A 9,068-nucleotide genomic window follows, 5' to 3' on the forward strand; every position below is an offset into this window, starting at 1 on the left:
TGACTTTCCTTTGCTGCCATGAAGAAATCTCCGGACCCCCCCTCATTTCTGTTTCTTTTTTTTTTTTTTTTTCTGACACTATAAGTCTTTGACTTTCCTTTGCTGCCATGAAGAAATCTCTGGACCCCCCCTCATTTCTGTTTCTTTCTTTTTTTTTTTGTCTGACAATTGGGTCATGAATGAGAGGAAGAAGGCCAGCATGGCTAGTTCACACTGGGAAAGGCAGAGGTTTCTTATGGAAAAGAGAACGAGATTCAGAAAGCAGGAGGGAAGAGAAGAGAGAGGAGAACAGCCAGTAGCGGATGGGCTTTCAGCAGAGTTTTAGGAGTTGTTTTTGTTGTTTTTCTGTTTGGTGGGGAGCAGAGTGGTTGGAATGACTGAACTAGATGGAGAAAAAAAATTTTGAATGTGTTTTTCTATGTGATATAAGTAAATGTCTCTTCTGACATTTTAAAAAGATTTGCACTAAAGATTTAAATTGCTTTTGGATTATTCCTGGACATTAAGATTGGTTTTTCCCTTGAAGGTGACACCATGCCAAGATGGGCCGCGAAGAAGCTCAACATTCATGAGTAACATATCTGTCAAAAGCTTCAGCCTGACTTTCAAGAAAAGCTGTTTAACTCCCAGTGATGTGTAATTTAATGAAGGAAAAATATGAACCTATTAGTTTAACCAAATAGGAAATTCAGAAGAAATGCTAACATTTTTCAATATCCCTCTGAATTATACTGTCAGTCTTCAAGAGCTAAAGAAACCAAAACGATGAGCAAGGGTTATAAGAAACAGCTGTCACCATGATGCCAGGCATATCTGTCAGGGGAGAAAGTGAATCCAAAGATTCTTTAAAGAACATATACAACAGAACTTTGACTCAACCTTTGCTTGTAACCCTGAAGACGAAAATTAGTCTAAAAGTATATGGATATATGGATGCTATTGTCAGTTATTAAAAGTGAATACTTGCACAATTAATTTGTGGGGCTTTTTCCTCCTAAAAAGCTACTATTAAATCTATGATGCCTCATACACTTATGGCATCTTAGAATCATGTTCTAAATATTCCAAAAGTAATTTTTCCAGTTACCAAATTTTTCTTCCAAGAGATTCATGAAGATGTTTGACTAGTGTATTTCTTTGGTCCCACCCCTTTTTTCCAATATTGTTCTCATGACCTCCAAATATCCTAAACTGTTCTGATTTTGTATTTGAATAGGACCTCTTATATGATAACACACACACACACACACACACACAATTTCTTTCAATCATTTGCCCTAGTTTTATGTGTTTTACTGGATATGGGGGTGAGGAGGGGTAAGGGAGCTGACAGTGAAGAAAGAGATGTAGGAGGAAGAGGAAGGGCAAAAAAAATGCTGACAGGCGTACCCTGCTTTCCCCCAGAGTATGGTCCCCAACACCTGCCCTCAATCACAGTATGTGTGAGACAGGAGGCTTTGCAATGCAGTAGCAATGCTGGTTGGTTCTTTCCTATCAGTTCATACCCATAGGGTTTGGCAGGCCTTGCTGCCTACAGTTTGGGGCCCTGCTTTTTCTCCTTTATCTCTGTGGTTTGTGAAGGACCCACGATTGATCACAGAGCAAGACCTCCTCTGAAATTTGTGGATATCTGCTCCTTGCCCCAATGTCTGCTGACATGTCAACTGTCAGAGTAGGGGTGTGGTAAGATACGAGCTTTTTTGACTATGCTCAACAGCGCCTTGAGAAATTCTCTTTCACAGGAAGAATGTCTCTGAGTTGCAAGTGGACTTGGTTTATGGGTGCCTCTGACATGCTCCTTGTACTCTTGCTGATCAGACTCATTTATATTTGAAGGGAGCAATCATGATTAAAATAGCTCTATAATTTAAACAATTTATCACTTTTCCTGAACTCTAGTCTCTGTTTCCTTGAATATTAATAGTTCAGCAGTGTTTAATTACTTGTAAATAAATAGAGTTTAATTACTTCAATGCAGGAAAATCAAGGACTCAAAAACCTAACTTCCTAGGTAAGGCAAGCACCATGTGTTCTACTTGATACAACGATAACTAAAGAGACCAAAGACTGATCGTGACCTTGAATGGGAGGACTCCATCATTCAGTTATCATTTACTCAGTGAGTGGCTGTGCCAGGCATTGTTCTGGGTGGTGGGTTTACAACGGGTGCCAAGCAACTGAGTCTTGGTTCAAATGCTGCCTGTGTTCTGATGTAGAAATAATGTATGGCCATGGTCAGACAGTGCTTCATTCAGAGCATGCTTCCCTCTGAACTTCTCTGAGCTCATTTCTGGAGGAATTTCATTCATTATCTTCTCTCAGCTGCTCATTATTTTTCTTTATAAATGAATTGGCTAAGTGACGTGCATTACAGATACATAATATTTCTAAACACCCCGAACCTTAGTTCTGGTAAACATAAGCATTTGCCTTGAACAGAGGAAGTCACAATAGTAAGCTGAAGTTGTTATAGCAACAGTGAGAACACTTTGATATTCAGGAACCATGTTTTTTCAAGAGTAAATGATACAATTAATGCTTGATACACTATTGTTTACAGACTTTCTTGTGACTCATAGCTCTTCACATGTCAATCTCAAGCAGATGGAAGAGAGATTCTATAAAGGCTTAAACAATAATTCAAATATTGGTAGACAGAGCTGCTTTAAAAAATCTTGACAGGCGATTACACATGATAGATTTACGCATCTTTTTTTTATTGTAGTAAAACTTCAAAAATTGAACCTAAAAAAACAAAACTCTCATTTCTTCAGAGGACAGCTAAAATGTGTTCATCTAGCTAAGTATTTCCACACATACCCAAGAAGACGGCAGAATAGCAGATGAACAGAGCCCACATGGACAATGAAGCTAAGTGGACTGGATTTGAGTCCTCCTGCCTCTGCTGCTTACAGCTGGATAACCTTAGGCAAGTATTTCTCACACTGCCTCAGTCTTCCCATCAGTAAAATGGAGATAGTAAAGTACCTACTTCATGGAGTTGTTGTGAGGATTAAAGTAGTGCATGTACATTGTGGAAAGGGTTTTGCCCAGAGAAAGCATTACACAAATACTTATTTTTATATCTGGTTCAAGTATTTGCTTTTGAGCAACATTTAGTTTCAGCAAGATGAGGATATTAGCTACTCATTATTTTCTTAAACTTCTCTATGGAACAAAGAATTTAAATATGTGGGAATATATATTTTGTATTGATTTTCTACCCTGAACATGGTCAAAAATTTTATAGTGCCTCCAGTGTTCTTATCAGCTCTTGCATTATGGAATGAGCAAGGCCTTTAGAGTCAGGCAAACTTGGTTCAGATCTAAGCTCTGCCACAGACAGTGGCTTAACCACTTCTATCACCTGAAAATTGGGACAATGATACCTCTTAAGGTTGTTATGAGACTAACTGGGATGTATGTGCTTAGCACATTCTAAAGAACAACAGATGTTTGTTCCCATCTGTGTAGATAGTCTTACACCATTCCTTGAGCAAAAGTGACCAAACTTCTAACCCACGTAAGCCTGCTTGCTCCTCACACCCCACCTCATCCTTGAAAAACTAACAAATCACTATAAACACATGGGTAATTCAAGCAGATGTCAGACATTTAATAGGATAACCTACAGCCCATACAGTGGGGCCTTGACTTACGAGTTTAATTTGTTCCGTGACGGAGCTTGTAACTCAAATTACTCGTATGTCAAATCAAAAGTGAACAAGTGAGACACGTGATGCTGGGCTGATGTTGTGGCGTTCACTGTGACGTTCACTGCGCCAACTAGCGGTGGGGTATCTGAAGCTGGCTTGTAACCCGAATTTTAGCTCACAACTCAAAGCAAAAAATCGGCTGAGAGACGGCTCGTATCTCGAAAAACTCGTTAGTCGGGACACTTGTAAGTCAAGGCCCCACTATACAATCAATTGGTATGAAAAGTTCTCTTCAAATAGAGACGAGTTCAGCTTGGTCAATCAGCACTTGCTTTAGTAAAGAAGTTGGAAGGAAATTTAAGAGGGAATAAGCAAGAGTTAAAGAGCCAAGGTTTGAGGTAGTCAGGCCCACAAATGTGCTACATCATGAGGAAGCAGAACCTATGAGCCGGCACGAACTGTGAGACAGGGAGAGAATTAAGGGAAGGGAGGGTGAGTTGTTTGGGCTGGCAGTACGAGGACCAGGAAAAACGAAGCCCAAAGAGCCAAATCATCCTGGCAGAGGCTCTAGCAACTCCTGCCACTGAGGGGGTCCCTAGAGCCCTTGTGGATATGAACTCCCCAGCTAGTTCATCTCCCACAGGCTGATCTTCCACACTTCCTGCTCTTCCCATGAGGCTCTGGGTTTTATCTTCCTGTGGGTTTCCAAGAAGGCCTGCCCCGAGGATGGAGTTTCATTTCTACTTACACTCTTAGGATAAACTCTTATTTTACTTGGCTCTCTTAAGTCCCTGTTCCTCTCTCCTCCCAAATTAATATTGTACCACGAAAAAGAATGTGTCTGAGACCAAGGGAAAGTGTGGAGCCCCATGTTGCCTGTGGAATTGGCCTCTTTAATTTCAGGTCGCAGCGTGGCTAGCCTTTTTGAAATAAAGTCCAGTAGAAATTGGCTTTCTAAGCTTGAGTTTTGGATGTCAGATACCTCTAGTCGCTAACTCACTGTCCTTACAACCTTTAATTTTTGTGCCCTTAGACAGGAGCCAGTGTATAGAGAGGTTAAGAGCATGCCTCTGGTGTCATATTACTTGGGTTTAATTTCTGCCTCTACCACTTACCAAATTGGGCAACATTCTTATCTTTCTATTCCTCAGTTTCATTATTATTATTAACTAGAGACCCGGTGCACGAAATTTGTGCACTTGGGGGGGGGGTGAGGTCACTCAGCCTGGCCTGTGCCCTCTCACAGGCTGGGAGCCCTCTGGGGATGTCTGACTGACTTAGCCCTGCCCAGCTTCTGCCTGCGCCCGGCTTCTGGCTGAGCAGCGCTCCCCCTGTGGGAGTGCACTGACCACCAGGGGGCAGCTCCTGTGTTGAGCGTCTGCCCCCTGGTGGTCAGTGCACATCATAGCGACTGGTCGTTTAGCAGTTTGGTCAATTTGCATATTAGCCTTTTATTATATAGGATAATATTATTATTCATGCTTAAAGATTATCACTAGATATAGTCTCAATCTTCTACCAAAACACTCATGTGTTGCATTGTCTGCTTACTTATATTTCTCTTATTAGACCCACAGTTCCTTGAAACCATATGGGAAATACTTTTTATTTCCATTACTTAGCATATAGTAAGTGTTCAATAAATTATATTTTCCTTTTCTTAAACAATCTTCTTGTAAAACTTTCATTCTGATAAATTTTGTTCTCTGAATCCTATGGAGATTTCTCAATCTCTCTTTAATTCTTCTTCCACCTATGGACATATACTTGTAGTGCATATTGTGCTTACTTTAATATTCCTTTATTTTATTTTTATTTTTTTAATGTTTTTATTGATTTCAGAGAGGAAGGGAGAAGGAGAGAGAGATAGAAACATCAACGATGAGGGAGAATCATTGATTGGCTGCCTCCTGCATGCCCCCTACTGGGGATCAAGCCCGCAACCCAGGCATGTGCCCTTGACTGGAATCGAACCCAGGACCCTTCAGTCCACAGGCCGATGCTCTATCCACTGAGCCAAATCAGCCAGGCCTTTATTTTATTAACTTGTCTGTTATTTAATTAGCTTCAGTTCAACAACTTTCAGGCTCTTTAAAGCCCACCTTTGCTTCGTATGTCCCTTTCTCCTGACATACTTTTTGCCCTATTTTTACTCTACAATAATTATTGTGCTTATAATTCTGAGTGTCTTTCTGCCTAAGTCTATCTGCTTCTATAATTTAGCAAGGTCATTTTTGAATTCCAATCCCATCTGTTAAGGAGTACACTTTCTCTCCGGATGACTACATCAGCTAAATCAATGAGTTTCCTATTTCTTCAAACAGGTCATTAATGAAAGTTAAAACACACAGTTTCTACCTGCTTTCCAAAGCTATATGACCATGAGTAGATATGTGAGGAGGCAAGTTTAATGAGAGTACAATTGTTTGGCAGACGATATTTTTAGGTAAGAAAAACTGACTGTGTGAGAACAAATGGTTCAATAAGTCTTTGTTTAATTGCACAGTGCCCTATAACCCAACATTTCAGTTTATTAAATCAAGAGTCAGCCTCATGGAATTTTTAATTGTTTAAAATCTACCGGAGCCTGCCCCACATCTGAGTTTACTCTGTAGATACAGAGTGTCTTATATGTTGATGTAAATTAAAATTTGACAAACCGGCAAGTAAGAATATATCCTAATTTTAGTGCAGTTTGAATGAGCAGCTCTTGTAGGCTGGGTAAGAACAGTTTATATAGATTTTCAGCAATAATTGGTAGAGTCTCAATTTAATTAGGTGGCACTTTGATGCTAAGATATGTTAAGCTAAAGAAAAAGATGAGCCAAAAGATCAAAATCTAATTGTTTCATCTGATGAAAGTAATAAATCTAAATAACGTTTGCAGATGAAAGGAAATCATTCTTGTGTTTTGTCTTGGAAAAATACATCCTTATTATGAATCCAAGATAGATTCTTGAGTGAAGTTGTGCTCCAAAACACTTTGCTGTGCTTAAAAATGTGTTCACCTTTCTGGGTATTTACCCAGGCAGTTCATGCCACCTTGTAGGTCACAGAAAGTGACCTGAGCTCTTCACCAATGGGGACAAAAGTTTCTGTCAAGTCCTCAGCAGAATGCCACTTCAGGCAGAGACCCACAGCAGCTTGTTTATATAATCATCTCCTTTAGAAAGAATCATGACAAAGGTAAAGATTTACAGTCATAGTTACAATTTAGGCTGAATTTTAGTGGATTAATTTGCTTCATTGAAGAACATCTTTTATGGAGATATGAAGACTTTTGTAAGCAAAGACAGAAGAGGTCTCCTGGGGATTTCAGCCCAATGTTTTGTTTTGCCCAATTGGGGCTTTTCCTTGAGGTTGTAAATTCCAGCTTTTGAATGTCAGATCCCTCCTCGGTTGAGCTTTAGGCATTTCTGGAATTACTCAGCAAAGGGACTTTGACAATTCCCTGCTCTGTCCTTAGGTCATAGAGCTGATTTACGGCTGGAGGAGGTTCTCTAAACACTAGATGGAATTGGTGAAATGGTATCCATTTATTAAAGTGGGTTCTGTAGTTCCTCCTGCTGACCAGTGGGAGTTGTCTTAAAAAAAAATTAGCCTGGGATGTATTGGCTTATTGCTATGTTGTGAGTTTTATCACAGGAAAATGAAAGCCACCCATATAGAAATTGTTTAAGGGTAGGTTTTGAAGAGTATACTGATTGTGGTATTTTCAATCTGCTATTTCAGATTGCTGGCATAAAAGCAGTTTTAGAATGGCTGCTCTTACTAATGTAAACTCATAAATAAACAATATTTCTTCATCTAACATTTATTTATTTTTGTTAATCCTCATTGATATTTTTTCATTGATTTCTAGAGAGAGTGGAAGATGTGAGAAAGACATGGATTGGTTGCTTCCCTCACTCGCCCTGACTGGGGCCAGGGATTGAGCCTGTAACTGAGGTACATGCCCTTGACTGGAATCGAACCTGGGACCCTCAGTCCAGGGCCCACACTCTATTCACTGAGCCAAACTGGCGAGGGCCCAACATTTTAAAAGAATTTTTAGTTGAATTGAGAGAGAGAGAAACAAATCGTTTTGACTTATTATTCCACTTATTCACTGGTTGCTTCTTGTACGTGCCCTGATTGTAGATCGAACCGACCTTGGCATATCAGAACGAGGCTCTAACAAACTGAGCTATCCGGTCAGGGCCCAACCAATATTTACTGAGTGTCCTTTTTGTTCAGGTACATCTCTAGGTACTGTGGACAGACCAGAGAATAAGGCAGACAAACTGCCTTTTGTAACTTACTGGGTCAGACAACAAATAATAACAAATAAACATATAACAAAAAGTCAGATAATGTTTGGGGCTATGAAGAAAAATAGAGCATAGGAGGAGTATAGAGAATTGGGAGTCATAATCATTCTAAGAATGTATAAGTTTTCTACTGCTGCCTTAAGAAATTACTACAAATTTAGCAGACCCAAATAACATATATTGATTTTATCACAGCTCTGTAGGTTAGAAGTCCTATATTCTTAAAATCAAGGCATCACAGGCTCTAGGGGAGAATCCTTTTCCTTGACTTTTCCAGATTCCAGAGGCTTCTTATTTTTCCTTGGCTTATAGTTCTTTCCCTTTATCCATCTTCAAAGAGAGCAACATCACATCTCTCTGACCCTTCATTTGTTGTCACATCTCTTTCTGAACACAGCCAGGAAAGTTTTCCTGTTTTAAGAGCTCATGTGACTAGATTGAGCCCACCCAGATAATCCGGAACAATCTCTTCACTGTAAAGTCAGTTAATGAGCAAACCTAATTCCATTTGCCTAATTCCACAGACCCTACCATAATTTGAGCACTTTCTTACTTCTGGCAGAATAAGATGATCCAGGCCCATTTTGTATTTTCCTGGCTTCAGCCCAAGACTCTATCAGCCATTTCTTCAAGGATTCCTGGTTCCTTTTAGTGGAAAATTGGTCAGTGGCTAGGTATGCTCATTGGTTTTGAGATCTGTATATGTTTTTAGAGTCTGAAGGTGTGAATAAAAAAAAAGGGGGGGATGAAGAATGAGTCTAAGGTTTCTAACCTGAGCTAATGGGAGGGTGGAGTTACCAAAAACTGAGATGGGAAGACTGAGGTGGAGTAAGTTTGGAGGGAGAACCTGGAATTCAGTTTGGCCATGAGAAGCTGAGCTGCCTATTAGACATTCTGGTGGAGATGACAGGTAGGCAGTTAGATGTCTGGGTCTCTAGTTCTGGAGAAAATCCGGGGCTGGGGATAAAACCTGGGAGTTGTCAGTGTATAGATGGTATTTAAATTCATGAGAAGGGATAAGTCCTCAAGGAATGAATGTAAACAGTGAAGGGAAGTAGCCAAGGGCTGCCTCCTGGAGCACACCAGCGTAAGAGGTCAGGGA

This window comes from Myotis brandtii, unplaced genomic scaffold (assembly GCF_000412655.1).
Source record: "Myotis brandtii unplaced genomic scaffold, ASM41265v1 scaffold125, whole genome shotgun sequence".
NCBI lineage: Eukaryota > Metazoa > Chordata > Mammalia > Chiroptera > Vespertilionidae > Myotis > Myotis brandtii.